This window comes from Silene latifolia, chromosome 8, assembly GCF_048544455.1.
Source record: "Silene latifolia isolate original U9 population chromosome 8, ASM4854445v1, whole genome shotgun sequence".
In the NCBI taxonomy this organism is placed as follows: domain Eukaryota; kingdom Viridiplantae; phylum Streptophyta; class Magnoliopsida; order Caryophyllales; family Caryophyllaceae; genus Silene; species Silene latifolia.
This window is the reverse complement of record NC_133533.1, coordinates 46,748,246-46,768,305: the sequence shown is the minus strand read 5'-3', so window position 1 is coordinate 46,768,305 and position 20,060 is coordinate 46,748,246. Positions and strand designations below refer to the sequence as shown.

General features: G+C 37.7%; 1 long non-coding RNA gene across 1 annotated transcript; it reads left to right on the top strand.

Moving 5' to 3' along the window:
- The first annotated feature begins 14,975 nt into the window (after positions 1-14,975).
- Positions 14,976-16,561, top strand: LOC141596796 (uncharacterized). Its single transcript, XR_012522593.1, has 2 exons — positions 14,976-15,088; positions 15,865-16,561. It is a non-coding gene; the product is annotated as an uncharacterized LOC141596796 (long non-coding RNA).
- The last annotated feature ends 3,499 nt before the right edge of the window (positions 16,562-20,060 follow it).

Sequence of the window (20,060 nt, the reverse complement as noted above, 5' to 3'; positions counted from 1 at the left end):
TACCATTGTGCCAAGCTAGGAAGTAGTAGAGGAATTTGTCGAATTATAAGCGGTTTTGGTTCGTTTTGTACTGATGGAGTGAGTATTGATGAGAAGTGAAGGAGTTGCTAATGTGTCAGCTTGAAAGAAGAAAAAAAAATCAGAAAAAAAAAAAAAAAAAAAAAAAAAAAAAAAAAAAAAAAAGAGGATGTTCACCTGGGCAGAGAGCACTGGAATGCACAGGGTGGTCGATCGACTACCATCATTGGTCGATCGACCACAGCTCAGAAGTTGAAAACAAAAAAAAAAGAGAATGAAAAGAAAGAAAGAAAAAAATAATAATAAGAAGAAATTTGGAAAAAATATTAATTTGGTTGAATTGAGAACACGCCTCATGTGCTTATTTCATGAATTGGAGGTGTTTGTTTTGGGATATTGTGTTGCTTAGTCTTTTAAAGGCATGGTTTATATTTCGAGTTGGAGGAACGGGATACGGTTTCTGATGGTTTGTAAGGTGCTAGCTTGGCTCTTACCTTCACATTTCCATACTTGTTTTGCCCTTTTCTTCCCACTTAACCTCACATATCCAAATCTTGCAATAGTTCGGCATGTAGTAGTCCTCGACGGTGGTTATGCGTGTGTACGGTAGTTAGAATCATTATTCATGCTAGTCAAGCATACATGTTTTGTTGGTCGCAGTCTAGGTGAGAGTCTGTATTCTCCTCCCTCTCTTTTACATATATTCTTACCATTTGCTTTGCTGAGGGAAGAGTGACCCGGGAGAGTCCGAATTTATGAGTCTTGCAAGGTCGAACGCCCGATTTAATTCCATGATATGCATAAGTTTGTTCACTTGATTTGAGCTTTGCGGTAGTTGATAATGTGCATTAAACGGTTTGGCATTGACTTGTAGTTAGCTCTGAGATATACTCCTTTCCATTAGGTTTTTATATGGGTCATAGTGCTTGCTTGGGGACAAGCAAGGTTTGGTTTGGGGAGATTTGATACGTGCATATTCTATACACTTTATTTGCAGTTTTGGCACGTATTTCCATGCATAATTGTTAGCTTAAAGCTACTATTTCTCCCGAAACGGTTTACTTTGCATTTTCTATGATTTATTGTAGGAATGAGTGGAAGTGAGCTAAATAAAGCCTAAACCGTCCTCCGGAGGCAACTTCAGGGAAGCTTGGAAGAAGGGATGCAGATTCACTCACCTTGGGATGCGTGCATTGGAGTGAAGAGCTGATTTAAAGAGAGAAAGAAGCCACTATACAGCTCAGTCCAGTCGATCGACTATGCTATACAGTCGATCGACCGTTGAAGTTCAGCAGAAGCTACTGTTCTGAATTGCCCAGTCGATCGACCACGCTGACCGGTCGATCGACCAGCCTGCGAGCTGAGAATTAATTCTTCATGTTAGACTTTTAAAAGCCAAATTTGTAATTAACTTTTGGCATCTTTTATCAGTAGAACGCAGCTACAATTTTAGGTTATGCTTTTCATTATTGAAGAACTCAGTTTAGATCTAGTTTGGAGGCAAGAAAGAGGGACGAAAAATCCCGAATTCATTTTACTTTGTTCATCATTTTAATTAGTAAGTTTTATGCAAACTCTTCCTTCTTTAAGTTCTTGTTATTTCAATTCTTGTTTTACCAATTTAATTCCAGCAATCCATCTCTTGTCTTTTGTCTTTAATTCAATTCAATTATGTCAATCTTGTTCTTTGCTTTCAATTTTACAATTGTTATAGTTTTAATTATGCGTAGCTAATTTTATTGATTGGGAACGAGGTGAGCCATGGCATAAATTAGGATTGTTTTGTTAGCATGAATTCTTCCGTATCGATCTTGTTGTCTTTTGATAAACCTTGTTACTAGATTGAAAGATTGGTAATTTTATTTATCATTAGATTTGGAATTTCCCTTGAGCGAAAGCTTTGAGAAATTCTAGGGAATTATAAGATCGTAAGGTAGATTTGAGCATTGATCGAAATGCTTGCTCATATTCCCTGAGACCATATTGTAAGACCTTTGCTACATTATTGACCTGACCTTAGCCATGGTGAACCGAAGCTCCCGATCTTCTTTTTATCTTGTTGAGAAATTTCATATTTAGCAATTAGTCATCAGAATCAACCAATTTCAAACCCCCCCATTTAATTGTTACTTTTATAGACTGAAAATAGCAAACAAAATTAATCTTGTCTCTCTGTGGTTCGACCCTTACTATCACTAGCTATAGTTTTAGTTTGGAATTATAAATTTAATTTTGATACAAAACGACGGTATCACCCGTGAAGAAAAACGTTGCCCTTTAAGACTATAGTGGGCGGCTTGGGTCAGAATTATGGGCCAATTATCCTTGCCCTTACCCGCCCTTTAGTCAAAAGTCGGGCGGCCCACGGGCTAATGGGCCGTAACACTAAACTTTAACTGTTAATTACGTATTCGGCATAGAATGACTTTAATTTAAACTACATTTTATATGTCGTACCTTTATTTGAAATTTGAAGTTAGGTGTATAATATGTATGGATATTGAAGGATACATATAAGGGTAGAGGTAAAAATTCGATGTATACATTATTGTAACTTTTAATATACGGTAATTAGTGGTGTTTAAATATATGCGCCTATTGGAAAGACAGTCAAATTTTAATAAGCATGGAGATATTTGGAAAGTCAACGGTTTAGGTTCGACTTTATTAAATAAAAATATGCTTTTATTTTCTTTCATTAAAAAAATCATTATTTATGATATAAAACAATTAATATACACAAAAAATTGAAAATTTATTATCTTGTATTTTTAGTGGGCCGGGCGGGTAGGCCTGTTTGGAAAAGCTCGTATCCATGTCCGGCCCATTTACTTAATCGGGCCGGGCTTGCCCAGCCCACAATCCATTTTTTTAGAAACTTTTGTGTCCAAGACCGCTAAAAATAAGGGCCGGATGGGTCGAGTTACTGGGTGGTATGACCCATGAACAGCTCTAATATTGGCTTATGACGACTCAAGGAGTCGGGATATTTGAGGAACGGGGAGTCATGGCATGTTTGAAAAGTGTGTCTCATAATTAGTCCTATTTGATATGTTGTGTCGCATATTATATCTTGGTTATTGTCATAGATGTTGTGGATGTGGTAATGTTGGGGAGACGTAAGACGGTTTGGAGACCGTCTTACGCTTTAGTTTTGCCTCTTGGAGCTTCCCACTCCAAGAAGGATGTGCACATTAATGACTTGAGTACGGAGGGACTCGTGTGGTTGAGGCATGACGTCTAGCAAGGTATCCGATTGGCTTACGGATCCAGTACCACGGACGTGTCCCGAGTACCTGCTTGTGAGGTGTGGTGTCGTGGGCGTGTCTGTGACACCGGTGGTTGTGGGTACGTCTGGGCGTGTCCCAGTACCGGCGTGGTGATTGTATAATAGTGTCTTGTTCACATCATTAGCATACTGCATATTTACATATTATGTCGTGTGTCGTGTTTATTTATTAGAACTGACATGTTTGTTTGTGTGTAAATTGTCACCTATTTCCGGGGTGGTCTGTGTCGATCCATATGATATTTACGATCATATGGGGTGCAGTCATTTATAGGTTATATTCGATGTCACATGGGAGACGGGTCGAGTTTTAGACTTGGAGCCTAGTTTCATTTCATTAGAAGAGTATAGTAGTCATGAGTTGTACTATTTCTTTTAATTATTCATTCACGGTTATGTAATTCACTAAACGCTTTATTTTTATTAATTGATTCTTAATTGTAACTCCGATTCACCGCCTCGAGAAACCGAGATGGTAACATCCTCCCATTGCCTTGGCCGAAAGAAGGGGGTGTTAGAAAGTGGTATCAGAGCGACGATTTTGGAACCTTAACCAATGAACCAAAATTAACCTATGTGTGTCTAATAAAATGAACCCGACATGCATGATTACAATGAGAGATCGGTTTTGGACGAGTAGGCGCCCTCATATCAAAACTAGTGCATATTATCTCGGTTGGTCACTACATGGGTGGTTATGAGTATGGGAGGACGTTACGTGGAACGTTGCATGATTACATGTGTGTGTGTGTGTGTGTGTGTGTGTGTGTGTGTGTGTGTGTGTGTGTGTGTGTGTGTGTGTGTGTGTGTGTGTGTGTGTGTGTGTGTGTGTGTGTGTGTGTGTGTGTGTGTGATTATTTTTAAGTTTTGCATGATATACTTGTTCAAATGATGTGTGACCATGTATAGATGTTGAATACTTGGATTAATGTATGTAGCATGTTTTGGGAATGATTAACATGTGTTAGTATGGGGACAATAATCCCGGTCTTTGGATATATATTTCATGTTAGTTGAGTACTTGTTAATGTTATTGGTAGTGTATGATTAGTAATGGATGTTGGTAGAGTAGCTACTAGTCCTACGGTTGTGTATCAAAGGCAGTAAGTGAGATGACGTGTGAACTAACTCGGGTGAGTCACCGATCGCCGGTGGACTCCCGAACCTTCTCTTTATGTTGCAGGGACATCATCGTCCTAATTCGATTCGAAATTGCAAGTCGTAGGCAATCACTCTAACGAGTGCGAGTCAACACTAGGCCGAGTACAGTGCACTGGGCCGAGGGAACCTTGGTACTCGACCGATTGGACCAATTTTCTAGAAACTGGAAACTTTCTGGAAAATAAGGCACTCGACCGAGTGAACTCGACTACTCGACCGAGTGAAATTTCACTCGACCGTGGACTCGGCACTCGACCGAGTGCCTACTCGAGCTAAGAGTTACATGGGTTTAACCCCTTTTTCTCATTTCATCTCCTTTTCACCTCATAGCTTCAACACCCAAAAATATTTAAAATTAATTCCCAAACTTCATTTCATCACCTTGTTGTTAGATTCAAGAATTCTTACTCCATAACTCTTCACTAATCCTTCTTAATTAGCATGCAAGTGATTCATTCTTTCTCTAATTTTTTCCCAAATTTATTTTTCTAGATCTACACTAATTTGCTAACTTTCATGAATTATTTGCATGTTTTTGTTTAATTCATAGTAGTAGTTAGCATTCTACATCACTATTGTCGTCAAAAATCAAATTTTATATGTTGGAATTTTGTCCACCATTAGTGAACTCGAAAATGCATATTAGTGAGTCATAAGTTGCTTTTTGTGTTTGTTGTGTTGGGTTTAGTTGGACAACAAAGGCCTAACCTTTGTTGTTAATGTTGGATCTTGATTTACATATGAAAAATTCATCTTAAAATTTCGAAGTATAGAGAGGTCATGCCCAAATTTTGATTATTTTTCATGTGTAAAGCTTAACTTAATTGTCTTATAAGACTACTATCTTTACAAGTAATAAGGTACATAGTCCTGAAAACAAGGATTTCATCTTCAAAATTGACACACATTTTCGAAATATGTGGTGTATTTAACCAAGACTTGATTTTGTATCTTAAACATGGTTTAATTATGTCATTAAGTTATAGTCTTATGAGTGTTTCCATGAAATGGTTTAAGTCAAAAAATTTCTTATCTAAAAGGGAGTATATATTTTCGAAAACGGTAATACAAATGTTAAAACTTTGATTGTTATGCTCAACATGGTTTAAATGTTTCATGTAAGTGTTAAATTTTTCACCATGATGTCTTGTGTAGTCTTACAATGAGAAAATTTCTATCATAAGACCCTTAAAATTTCGAAAATGGGTAGTAAGTGTACCTGGATTTTTTTATTTTATTTTCATACTTAAATTCACACTTGAAGATTGTCTATTAATTTTTTTCACTCTTACTAATAGTGTTTTGCATTGATTTGAACTAGAAAATTTGCCTTCATATTTTTCACATTTCCGAAATATGGAAGTTGTAGATACCCAGTACGGCAATATCTGCACCTTCCAAAAACCACCCGATGATGATCGGACTACAACGTGTTTTTGATATGCGTGCGTGGATTGGCTATACATGATACGGTTTAATGCATTACTCGGATATAAAAAATGATTTTAAAATAGTTTTCTAACTTCATTTGCATTAAAACAACACTATTTAGAGTTAAAACCGTCTTCGAACCCAAAACCGACTCAAAACCCCGCAACCCGAGTCAATCTGAGTCAACCAGAGTCAACCTAAGTCTCGAATGTCAAAAATAATTCCATAAATGGTCTTATCATGTCATTTGCATTAAAATGACACTAATTAGAGTCAAAACCGACACCGGGCCAAAAACCGACTCAAAATTCAAATCTCGACTCAACACGGATCAAACCCGAGTCAAGCACAAAATGCCTACCCCAAATAACACCCAAAAATCATCTTATTAGATGCCCATATTGTTACACGACATCATATTTGATTACCACAAATCAAACCAACCAGACAATGGATGGAGCAAAGGCCACGTCCAAATTGAAAAGGACAGTACACCCCATTGGGGCACTAGGTGGCTCGCGCCTCTTTAGGCTTCCCGCTTAACCTCCAAGCAAACTCAACCGACCTACCATCCCACATTTCTCTATAAATACCAACCTTCACACACCATAATCTTCACGCGAGCGTCCGCCCCCTCACATCTCCCTTAAACTTCTAAACTCGACTTCCTAAGTCACAAAATCGACATGTGTTTTCGACCTACCGATCGAAAACACAAGCCTTACATATTTTGTTTGGTACCGTCGCCATGCATTCGACCGACCCATTCGACCAACTCAACATTAATCAATATGTTTTTCAACAACATATTTTCAACACATTTTCAAAACAAAATCCTTTTTTAAGGCACTCTTTTAAACTTCTTTGATCGTGAGTAGTCGCATATGAGAAAACCGTCTCTAAAGTCGTCTACCTCGCAAACATCATAACACGTAAGTTTGAGGGTGTAAACAACTCATTTATTTCATGTCTTTAATGTTTTCATAACTTTATAAACATGAACAATGCATAACACGATTCAAATATAGGTTAGATGAGCCAAAACCGAGTTTTGGCCTGAGACAGAAGCTCTTTGCTATGCAAAGAGACTCGCGCCTCTTATGGCTTCTTGGGTCAGACTCAAACATGTTTGAGTTCGTCTTTCCTCCATTTCATTTCTTATTTGCAATTAGTTTTACCATTTCAAATATTTCAAATCATTTTTATGACAAACCTTTTTAACCATAAATCATAATCACCCTTGGTTCCATATACCATGACGGTTTAATCCGTGACTCGGTGATATTAATTGGTTAATTACATTTTAAAGGAAATTCTTTTCTTTTATTTACCAATTTTTCTCATTTATTTACACTTGCAAACATATTAGTCATATTCATAATCATCCATGGTTATTTATACCATGTCGGTTTAATCCGAGTACGGTGATAAATATTGACTAATTACAATGAAATGATCTTAACATATTAGTTCAAATCAAACATTTTTCTTTCACTTTTATTTTATTTTATTTTCATCTTTGTCATGACCATATCATAATCATCCTTGGTTCCTTATACCATGTCGATTTAATTTGAGTACGATGATAAAACGGTTAAGCACACACATTTTACATCTTTATTTGCAAACTATACTTTTCAAACTTGCAAATCCGACAACGAATGTTACTAACATAATAGTAATTATTCCGAGTCATGCAAATCATACTTGCAAATCATTCATTACAAAAACTATTTTAAACAACCTTTTTAACAACCAAGAGGCACCTCTTGGCTCGCCCCATGGCTCGCACCCCAAGAGTCTGCTTATTTCCACCTTTCAAAACCCGGATAGGCCTTGTTCCCTCTCCAATTGGTCGGACTCACTTGGAGGTTTAGTTTTCGGTACTTGTCGTTAGGAGCACCTAGACCAAAACACAATTTATAACTCCACAAACAACTCTACAATTAGTAAAAAGGCAAGTAAAGGTCGGATCCTAAGGGACGGGAATTGAGATGAGATTTTCAATTGCAACTAGTGGTGTCTAAGGGTGTCACAATTTGGGGTTTGAAGTAGAAGATCACTAAACTAAATAGCAATAAAAGTAAACAAGCAAGATGATTAAAAAGGGGTGTAAACAATTGATAAAAGGCACTAGGGTGTCATGGGTCATAGGAGATTCATGGGAATTGATCATATAAACATATTCTCAAATTATAAGCAAGCAATTATTGTTGTGATGGATCGAGTTGGTTTATATCTTACAATCCTAGGAAAGTTTGGGTCCCGGAGCCGAATCGATTAGATTGTACAACACCTACAAGTCGAATTAATCTTCCCTACTCAACTATATGCATGGTCTAATGAGACTCGAGTTGGTTTATGTCTTACAAGTCTCATTGAAAAGATAGGTGATGGGTAAAAAATGCAAGGATTCATAGGCTCGCATTTCATCAAACATAACATGTGCATAAGTTGAGATCACAACAAGCAAGCAAATAAACTATGAAAATATATTAATTTAAGCATGAATCATCCCCCATGTTAGTTTCTCCTAATTACCTATTAACCCTAGCTAAGGAAACTACTCACTCATTATCATGTTGAACATGCTAGCAAGGTTGTCAATCATACCAACAAAGTGAAACATGATGAATAAATGAAGATAATTAATAATTAAAAAGGGATTAAGATAATTATACCTACTAATGATTCCAATAATAAAGCAAAGAATAATAGAAGTACTTGATGATTGATTGGAAGGTTGTCAATCTCCCAATAATAACCCAAATAATCTTCAATTACCCAAAATGAAAGATGAACCAAAGAGAGATTAAGGAAATGAAATTTGTATTAAAACTTGATTAAATGTTGATTACAAGATTAAAGAGAGATTTGATTGATATAAACTATACTAGAGATTGCTAAGAAAAACATGCTAATCCAATTAGACTAATGAGGTATTTATAGTGGGGATTAGTTATATAAATTAGGGTTTACTAAGGGCTTAAATGACGATTAAGTCCTTGAGGAATCGCCGGTCTCAATAGAGACTCCGGTCTCCTTTTCGCCGGTCTTAGAAAAATATGCGCATCCTTCATAAAACATGTAGAAGATGAAAATAGCTGTCACGCAATCCGGGCGTCCGGGGCACGGGACAGGCGGATTGCCTTCTTGTTGGACGAGCGGATTGTGGTGGTGGACGGGCGGATTGTGGTGTTTCTGGACGGGCGTCCAGCTGGGGAAGACGCTCGGATTGCCTTTGCTGGACGGGCGGATTGTGGGCAATCCGCTCGGATTGTCTTACAGCTTCTTCCTTTCTTCTTTTCTTCCTTTCTCTTCATAAAATCCTTGAGGATTTCCTCGGGGATGCAAGGATCTTTTCTCATCATTGCCCATCTACTATAGTATTTACAAAGGCCTTCTAGTCTTGTCTTCTCTTTGATGCTTGGTCATTGAATTCAATCAATTTAGCTCTATTTTGCCATGAAAATGCAAGGTTTGCACTCCTTTCCTACCAAGGAAACAAAACCTCAAAGAATATGCAAAATAAAGGACTAAAGACAATAAATGACCCAAATATGCACTAAAAAGCATGGGAACAAGGCTAATTCGGGGACTAAATATGCTCTAATTATGGTCACATCACCAATAGGCTCGCGCCTTAATGGGGTTGTCTGACACTGTTCTGTCTCATTTTGGTACTTGTCTAGGACGATCCCGATTACGGTTAACCCAAATACGTGACGGATCAGATTGACGAGTTTGCATTTTATACTTTGTCACTTGACACCCTTTTTCAAACAAATGGATTGTGTTAAGCATCATACTCTGAATTTTGTAAATAGATGTTTAATTTCCGTTTTCACATGCAAATCAATCTAAATCCAACTCGACATCATTTTATTGATATTTGGATAAACAAACCGACTTAGGAAATTCTCACATGTTAGGTTAAGCTTTTGGATACGCATTCATGCATTTAAACCGTTTTATCAACTTTTGCACTTAAACAACCATGGTCGATCAGTAGAGGTCGCTAAGCGGGCAGGATTGGGTGTTCGATTAAAGAGCTTCCCAATACATACCCTCACCCCTTACTCAGAACCTTTGGATAGTGGAGGCCTTATACAGGGCATACGAGAGTCATTCTAGCGATAGGATGCTAAAGGGGGACGAGTCCTTATCTTTAGTACCTATGGCAAGCACCGCTTTTTGCCTTTATTGACCTAGGTATAAAGTGGATTCAAACGGTTTCCAGGCATCCCATAATTTCTTGGTGGCGACTCCGAACATCTCTGCATCATTTCAAGACCTTGACCGAGATAAGACAAACCGATCTAAAGTGATCCGGTCGAAAGCATTTCAACGTCGCCGAGCGTGGCTTTCAAAAAACCGCTATACGTCCACGGATTGGCCCGGCGTGTAAGTGGCATGTCCACAGAAGTATGCCAAATAATTTTGACTCCTATGTTCATTCTTGAAGTAATGGTATTAAAGTGAATAAAAACTTTCATCATTTTAATTGTTTTGGAATGTGACATAATTTCACCAAGACTTCATTTTTCCTGAAAAACTTGTTTAAGTGAACCTTATTTGGATAAAAAGTTAAGAATATAAAGTCAAGCTTATTTTCAAGTGTTGGTTATCAACTTAAGTCACTAAGTGGATGGCACTTAGCCGAGTGGAGGTGCATTCGACTGAGTGCCACTGAACAGTACCTGATAAACACCAATTTCGGGATCTTACCTTACCTTACCTTATCCAAATTATTTCATTCTTCTTCCTTCTTACTCCAAATCCTATCCCTTCTCTAAAACCCTCAAAAATACCTTCCTAGTGAGATTAAAGCTTGGACTAAGGATTTGCTCATCTTATTCTTCTTTCCTCCCACCTTGTAAGTTGAGATCTACCCTTCTCTATTTAGTATGAATCTTAACTTTTGGGGGTTTTGTTTTGGGTAATTAATTAGTAATTAATATATGTAATATGGGTAATAATAAGGGGTTTTGTAGTGTATAATAGTGTAGGATGTATTTGTGATAGTATTATGTGGTTTATATAGGATGAGACGATTTCATGAGACGGAATCGGGTCGGATTCGAGTAGCTTATGAAGATATGCTAAAAGGTAGGTTTATCCTACTCGATTTCAATAATGTGTGTGTATATTTGTGTGTCTTTTACATCATTTCCATAATACAAGTCGTATTGCATCACATGATAGTATTCAAGGATCTTGGTGAGTATCTTATGTTGTCGGAAATGCATTATAACATGATATTGGCTTATGAAGACTCAAGGAGTCGGGATATTTGAGGAACGGGGAGTCATGGCATGTTTGGAAAGTGTGTCTCATAATTAGTCCTATTTGATATGTTATGTCGCATATTATATCTTGGTTATTGTCATAGATGTTGTGGATGCGGTGGTGTTGAGGATACGTAAGACGGTTGGGAGACCGTCTTACGCTTGAGTCGCCTCTTGGAGCTTCCCACTCCAAGAGGGATATGCACATTAATCTCTTGAGTACTAAGGGACTCGTGTGGTTGAGGCACGACGTTTGGCAAGGTATCCGGTTGGCTTCCGGATCCGATACCACGGGCGTGTCCCGAGTACCTGTTTGTGAGGTGTGGTGTCGTGGGCGTGTCCCTAACACCGGTGGTTGTGGATACGTCTGGGTTTGTCCCGATACCGGCGTGGTGATTGTATAATAGTGTCTTGTTCACATCATTGGCATATTGCATATTTACATATTGTGTTGTGTGTCGTGTTTATTTATTGGAACTGACGTGTTTGGGTTGTGTGTAAATTGTCACCTATTTCCCAAGTGGCCTGTGTCGATCCATATGATATTTCCAATCATATGGGGAGCAGTCACTTACAGGTTGTATTTGATGTCACGTGGGAGATGGGACGAGCTTTGGACTTGAAGTCGAGTGTCACTTCATTAGAAGAGTATAGTAGTCATGAGTTGTACTATTTCTTTTAATTATTCATTCATGGTTATGTAATTTACTAAACGCTTTATTTATATTAATTATTTTTTAATTGCAACTTCGATTCACCGTCTCGGGAAACCAGGATGGTAACATCCTCCCATTGCCTTGGCTGGGCAAGAAAGGGGTGTTACAACGCCTCCCTGTCAAGGTAATTTTTAAGCTCGTATCTTTTTATAATAACCCATATTCTTTTAATGAAAACCATCCATAAATTATAATTAATTGACTATGCGGATTAAATTATATGACGTGACTCGTGAGCATCATCTTGAAGAAATTGTTTTATCTAAAATTTCTAATGCATGAAGATAGTTGAAGCTCATATTATTTTTACGATAGCTCTTATTCTTTTTACATTAGCTCATATTCTTATCTTAATAGCTTGTAATCTTATGTGCTCGTATTTTTAAGTTCGTGATCCTTTTAAGTTCGTATTCGTTTTACATTAGCTTGTATTATAATCTTAATGACCCGTATTCTTATGTGCTCGTATTTTTTAGCCCGTATTATTTTAATAATAGCTTGTATTTTTTAAGCGCTTAATATCATTAAAATTTAACGTCTCGCAAATCTTGTTCAATATTTTTAGCTCGAGAAGTGTTTCAATTAGCTCGTGTTCTCGGATTCTTTTTATATTAACTCGTATTCTTACGTGCTCGTATTTTTAATCACAAAATTAGGGCTATAATTGGTGTAGAAATTTGCCTCAAAGTATTTTTAGATGCATTTTCCTTTATTGATGATGATGTAAATTGTTTCTCGTTCACCGAAATATTGTTAGATGCGTTTTTCCTCCTTGATGATGATTTCAATTGCTTCCCTTTCACCATTTAAAAATCAGAATTTGGGAGTAGAAAGTTTGGCGACTGTCGTTTAAGAGAAATTTAGAGAAGGGAAAGAAGAGTGTTTATCAAGGGAAAGAAATCAGAATTAGTAAAAAAAAAAGTGTAGATTTTATTTATTTTTATTGTGTAGGATCCTATTTGTGGTTCAAATGGTGCCGACTCAAAACTTAGGATGTTCTAAAACATTGCAGGGACTGATAGGACGGTACTGAGAGCTCTTTGATTGCGGCCTTTTGGTGGCGCAAGGATGTTCGTCATAGATCTATTCATTGGCTCTCTAGGGACTCTCTGCAGTTTCCTCGTGAACATGGAGGCCTTGGTCTGAAATCTGTCTCTTTGCTAAGTCAGACTTCCCTTATGAAGAATTTTTGGCGTATCCATCACCAGCCGTCTGGTTTATTATCAAAATTTATGATTCCCAAGTATAGGAAGGACCTACCGATTCCTGATTCGAAGTCAAAAGTCTCTCATCCTTCCTTTTTATGGTCTGGCTTATGTCGCACAGTTAATGCTTTCGCTCTTGATTTATACTGGAAACTCGGTAATGGTTCCTCTGTAGATCTTCTTATCAGTCCTTGGGTTAATGGGAATACCCCCTCTGTGCGACCTATTTCTGCTGATGCCCCGCCTGTGATTTCTACTTTGCTCACTACTTCAGGTAATTGGAATAAAGTTGCCATTTATCGTTGGTTTCAGTCTCCTTGTGCCAAAATTATTCTCGCTATGGAACCTCCTCATATAGATATTGACGATTTTCTCTATTGGAAATACACGGAGGATGGAGTCTACACGGTTCGATCAAGATATGATTTCTTGTTGTCACGCATATCCTTTTCTTGCTCTCCATCTTTTTACTCCGTCTTTCCGTGGAAAGTTCTTTGGGGTCTTCGCTGTTCTCCTAAGTTTCCTCTTCTTGTTTGGCGTATTGTTCATAATATCCTTCCCTCGTTAGAAAATCTATCTGTTCGAGGTATCCAGGTCAGTACTTCTTGTGTTTTTTGCACTCACATTCTGAGTCTTTAGATCATTTATTTCGATCTTGTACTGTTTCTAGACATGTTTGGCTTTCTTCGGCTCTTGGCATTAATTCTGTAGCTAACCCTGGGGTTTGCTTGCAACGATGGATTGGTGATTTTATTGGATACTTTAACAGGGTCACAGATGCAGTAGATCGGTGCCTACTTCGGTTCCTTTGTATTATAAAGGCCATTTGGATGGTTCGCAATTCGGTTATCTTTGATAACTGCAGTGTCAACCCGTTTCAGATTTTACATATGGCTGACTATCTTTTTGCTTCACACTCTCAGCTGCCTGTCCTTTGGCCTTCCTTCTTGAAGAACACTAACAAAATTTCCATCTTGACATTGGACGGTGATTTGTCTTTGTCTGCCGTCACTTACTTTATTCTGGTTTGCCGGTCATCTCCTCAGGATCGGTTCATTGTGTCTTCTTCGGATTCGATCTCTTGCACTCCCGTTATTCAACATGTGCGGGCTTCCTCTATTTTTGCTGCAACGACGAAAGGCCTACTTCTCAACATGTATCGAGCTCACTCAGCTTCGCTACCTTCCGTTTCTTTCCAAGTTACTTCGAAAAAATTATTTTCTGTTCTGGCCTCCACAAAGCCAGTCTCACTCAAATTGCGCCATTCTTTGTGCACAATTCGTAGTTCCTTAGTAGATATGTTCACTGGTCAGTAAGCTTGGCTACTGGCTGATGTTGTACATGTTCTCAACACTTTTGTTTGTTGGTTTTAATATATATTAAGTTCATTATTGTCACAAAAAAAAAAAAAACTTATAAGGCCTCGTTTGGTTGCTCACCCAATTCATGGGAATTCTAGAATCCCATGAATTGGGATTTTTAAAGCTTGTTTGGTTACCTCATTTTTTTGTAAAATGGGCGAGTTTAAAACTCCTAGGAATTTCCAACTCCTATATGATGGGGGAATTTAACTACCTACCCCCCTCATGGTCATTGGAAATTCCTAGGAAAGTAAAACTCCAACATGGCAACTAAACGGATTTTTTGTAATTCACGTGAATTTTAATGTAGGAATTAAACTCCCGTGCATTGCAAATTAACACGTCAATGTAATTCCCGTATCAACCCAATGAAACCAAACGAGCCCTAAATATGAAAAAGCCCAATTAATAAATTGCAAGGAGACGTTACGACGCCGTTTGTAGTTTGTCTTGTACTAGGTCTAAAAGACTACAAAATTAACATTCGGGTACTCTGATCTAATCCCAACCTAGGCTTCCCAATCTCTCTCTATCTCTATATCTTCTTGTTCCTCCAAAAAAAAAAAAAAAAAAATGCAGTGACAATCATCTCTCAAATACTCCAATTTGTTTCCAACTGGTAAATTTTATATTTATTTCATTCATTCTTCAGTTTAGTTATTGTTCAAGTAATTAGATAAAACATTTGAATTTGGTCAAAGTTATTACGTTGTCATGTTATTTTTCTAATTTCTATTGCTATAGATGTCGGCTAACTTAGCCGGTAAATCTATGAACCGGCAGGTATATTAGTGTCGGACACGGCTATTTAGTGATTAGGAATAATTTTATGTGCGAGGAGGGGTCATCTTGTGTCATGTTTATTGTTGCTTAGCTGATTATGTACGATCCCTATTACTGTGCAATTTGCGGGAGTCATTGAGACGTGGGGTAATGTTGTTGTAGTCGAGGAATTGAAATAATAGACCATCATTTTATAGAGGCGTACCCTCCTGCCAACAATTTAATTAGTAAATTTACTCTTTCTTTTGGATACAAGTTGAGGAGTGAGTGAAGCTATGGGAGTTATTTCCTTCCAACTCTCTCTTATGTAGGAAGGTTTCTTGCGTGTGTATTTTGTAGATTGGTATTGAACCGAGGTCATGAGTAATTGAGTACCATCAATTGCGTGTTTGCATAGGAAGGATTTTAATTTGCATTACCAAATGGGGAAAATGGGTTTCTACATCCGCTCCCCTTTCTTTCAATATTCCTCCTCTCAAAGAGTAACCCTTTGTGCTTAATGTCGTGTTTCAAACATTATTTAGAGATGTTCATTCCATTGTCTATAGAAGATAATTCAAACTCTGTCTAGTAATCTTGTTTCTTTTTGACATGTGGCTGTTGATTTCAAAGTTCGTGTTAAGGGGAAGGATGTGATGGTGATAAGTAAAAGGTTTGAGCAGGAAAATATTGCCGTGGGTGACCACTAACTGGAAGAGGGCCCCTGTCCTTGTACAAGTTACACTGCGACATTCGCAACCTCTTCTACAGCAAACAATGCCAGGCACGGGCCTCGGTTAACGGGTTGAATAAAAGGCATGGCTGCATTCTAGTATTGAATGCATGCCTAGACTTCTCCCATACATTCATACCCAGCAATGCTTCCTGCATTTGATAACAAATCTGTCTTCTGATCCTTCCCTCGAGATACCATATCCACAAGCTTTGTTGTATTAGCATTCTCTAATATCTAAGATTCTAAGATGATTCTTTGTTTTTGCCCTTAATGAACTAGTAAGTAGTATACGAGACGGTCTCGTATGTGAGACCAAAGTCCTTTTTTGATCCTCGTTTATTATTAGAGCAACTTCTTGGGGACATTCAAAGTTTAGCCTTCTTGGGGACATGAAACAAGATTGCAACCTTTTTGCCCATTAAAATGGCCAAGAAAGATTTGACTGATCAAGCAAACCTGGTTGGGCTAAGCACAGATTTGATCGACTCAAAAAGCAAGAGAGAGTCCATAGTGCGTAGGTTTCAAGAAAATCTGCTTAACATTTATGGAATTGTAGTAGTAAGGAGTTGACCCAATTGGCTGTTTTGGTGTAAACCCGTAGTATTGGGCCGCCTCCTTCGAGGTACTAAAGACAATTTAACGGATAGACCCATTCGAAAGTTGGTATTTTCATTCGCGAGAGGCAAGAGCAATGAATCTTAAGTTGATTTTTTAATTCACAACAGCAATGAGTCAAGGATATTCATTGTGAGGGGTAGTTTAGTCAAAAGTAAACTAATGATAGAGACAGAGGGAATAGTATAGTTATTATTAAATACACTCGAAAAATTATATGTTTACATATTCGAATATTAAAAATACTGGCTCGAGTTATTATTATGAAAGGATGCACTCGAGAAATTATATGATAATTTGATTAATAAATACATATTCGAATATGTTTCTCATTTAAATTCCTATAACTATATTTTAGTGTAGAATGTCTTCTTAAGCATCGTCTTAAGTTAAGGCACTCTCAAAATCCTCCTTTTATTTTTGTCTTATTTGAATCGGTTTTGAATGCCGTTTTATTTAGCACGGTCTTAACAGGAACACGTGTTATTTAAGTGCGAGGTTGGCCAAGTACCCTTTGACAGTCTATAGGAAAAGTATCAAAATTAGTCCCTTTCCTGATGTATGAGACTGATGTTTACAGAATTCAGCAGTCTTCAAAATGTGGGCTGATCAACATTGTAGTGCCCACAACAAATTTGTGTTGAATTTATGGTTGATTGATGTCTGGTCCCGTTATTTCTGTCTCCTTTTATGAGTTATGACTACTTGATGTTCACATCCTTGCGGAACTTATCTTATCCACATGAATATTTTCATTTTCCTTTACATTTGAGTATTTAAGTCTCGATGATTCTCAATCTTTTGTACTGCATATTGTATATACATAGACTGCATTTGTCATGGATTACTTCTATCACATAAAAATGGGGGACTTTTTAATGTATCATGAATAGGGATATAAAAGATCTAAGATAGTTCGTTGAGCCATCCGAGCAATTTTGCTCGAGCTCGATTACTACTCCGGCTCGATTAAACTGATCTCCAGTCCAACTTGGTTACATCCCTAATCCTGAAACATTGCTATAATGCTACTGTGCTACACTGCTACCTGTTCATTAATGCCTGATTGTCTTATAGAGCTGTTGGTGAAAATAGGGACACTTAATGACTGGTGCTAATCGGGTTTTGCTATTTGCACGTAATGTTTAAATCATAAACTCAAACCAATTTTCTTAAAATCTACACATTAATGAAAACCAGGGCCGGCCAATGTATTTAGGAGGTCCTGTTTCAAATGTAAGAGGAGTTGAGGCTCGTTGACTCCAATATATATATGATTGAGAGACAGAGTAATTCAATTAAGAATTTTCGTTTAAATAACAATGACTATTGCATTGAGTAACACATTTTGTATTAGGTTTAGTATGAGAAAAAGGGCCTCGAGAATTCTTTTTATTGGAGTTTCAACTTTGAAGCCCTTCCTATTATTTTAATTTGCATTACAAGATGGAATATGGATCTCTACAGTACTCTTGCTGTCATTTAGCGTAAACCCGGAAATCACATCCGCCCCCCTTCTTTCGATATTCCTCCGCCCAAAGAGTAACCCTTTGTACTATGTAGATGTTTCCTTCTTTTTATGCTAATTGTCTGATTAGTTTGCTCAGTATGCTAGAATTCTACGCACCTGGTAGCTAGCTTTTGTTGCTACTGTAATTGGTTATTGTCTGTAAGATTGAAATTGGCCGATATTTTTGGTGTGTAGCTCTGCTCCATGCTGTTATAGTATAGTTCATACTTCTCTTTGTATCATGTATGGCGTGTCTCTCTGAGTGTCGTGTTTCAAACATTATTTGGAAATGTCCATTCCATTGTCTATAGTTAAATCTACGTCCGTTTGAGCATTTTCCAACTGCTCAACATGGTGCAGGTCCTCCAACTTACTGTTGAAGCCTTGAAGGGTATGTGCTTCCTTGCTAGTTCTTATTTGGTGGTTTGTCTACCCGTATTCCGAGAATTTTTTTTCCAACTCTTCCTAAGTTCCATCATATATTGTGCGGTGGCGGAGGGAGGCGTGCAACTAAGGTTGTGAGTTGTGCCCTGGTAAAAGTTTTGTAATTGCAAAATTTCCATAGAGGATAATTCAAACTCTCTCCAGTAATCTTGTTTCGTTTTTACAAATTTACCTTTTCTAGTTCCCCAGTAATATTGTGGCTGTTGATCTCAAAGTTCATGTTAAGGGGAAGGATATGATGGTGATAAGTAAAAGGTTTGAGCAGGAAAATATTGTCGTGGGTGACGACTAACTGGAAGAGGGCCCCTGTCCTTGTACAAGTTACACTGCGACATTCGCAACCTCTTCTACAGCAAACAATGCCAGGCACGGGCCTCGGTTAATGGGTTGAATAAAAGGCATGGCTGCATTCTAGTATTGAATGCATGCCTAGACTTCTCCCACACATTCATACCCAGCAATACTTCCTGCATTTGATAACAAATCTGTCTTCTGATCCTTCCCTCGAGACACCATAGCCACAAGCTTTGTTGTTCTAGCATTCTCTAATCTCTAGGAATCTTCTTTTTCTATTAATGAACTAGTGAGTCTGGTGCGAGACGGTCTTGTACAGAGACTGAAGTCCTTTTTTGTTTATCATTTATTATTCGAGCAACTTCAACACCTGCAAAATTTAGTCTGTTTGGAGATGTGAAACATGATGACTACCTGTTTGTCCATTAAAAGCCGAATAAAGATTTGCTTGATCAAGCAAACTTGCTTGGCTAAGCACAGATTTGATTTGACTCGAAAAAAGCAAGGGAGAGCCCATAGTATGTTAAGTTTTAATCGCGAGGTTGTCTAATAGCATTGGCAGTCTATGGGAAAGGTATGAAAATGAGTCCCTTTCCTAATGCACAAAATCTCATTATAGACGGCACATATCCGTCTATAACTAAAGACGGGCTAAATACAATACCACATTCCTAATAGGACAAACAACAAATGGGGTGGTTGGGGCCAAAAATGTCAACACTTTCAAGCTATTTGACCCGTCTTTAGTTATAGACGGATATATCCGTTTATAGCAAGACTAGCTGTTCCTAATGTATGAGTCTGATGTTTACAGATTTCTGCAGTCTTCAAAATCTGGGCTGATCAACATTATAGTGCCCACAACAAACTGTGTGTTTAATTTATGGTTGATTCGTGTCTGGTCCCGTTATTTCTGTCTCCTTTTATGACTACTTGATGTTCACATCCTTGTAGAACTCATGTTATCCACGTAAATATTTTCATTGTCCTTTACCTTTATTAAATTCTTGTTTAAGACGGAAGTATCTGTCTTAAACTCTAGGACGGATCAAATATATATACGAAAGTTGCATGACAAGTAGCGTAAGAAATGTCAAATTTGTTGTCTCTATTATCACCATGTGCTGGTATTTGGATCCATAAAACGGATGATGTTTATTTAGTTTGTCCGTAATTAATTCTCGATGATTCTCAATCTTCGTATTGAACGTTGTTATAGATCGACTTCCG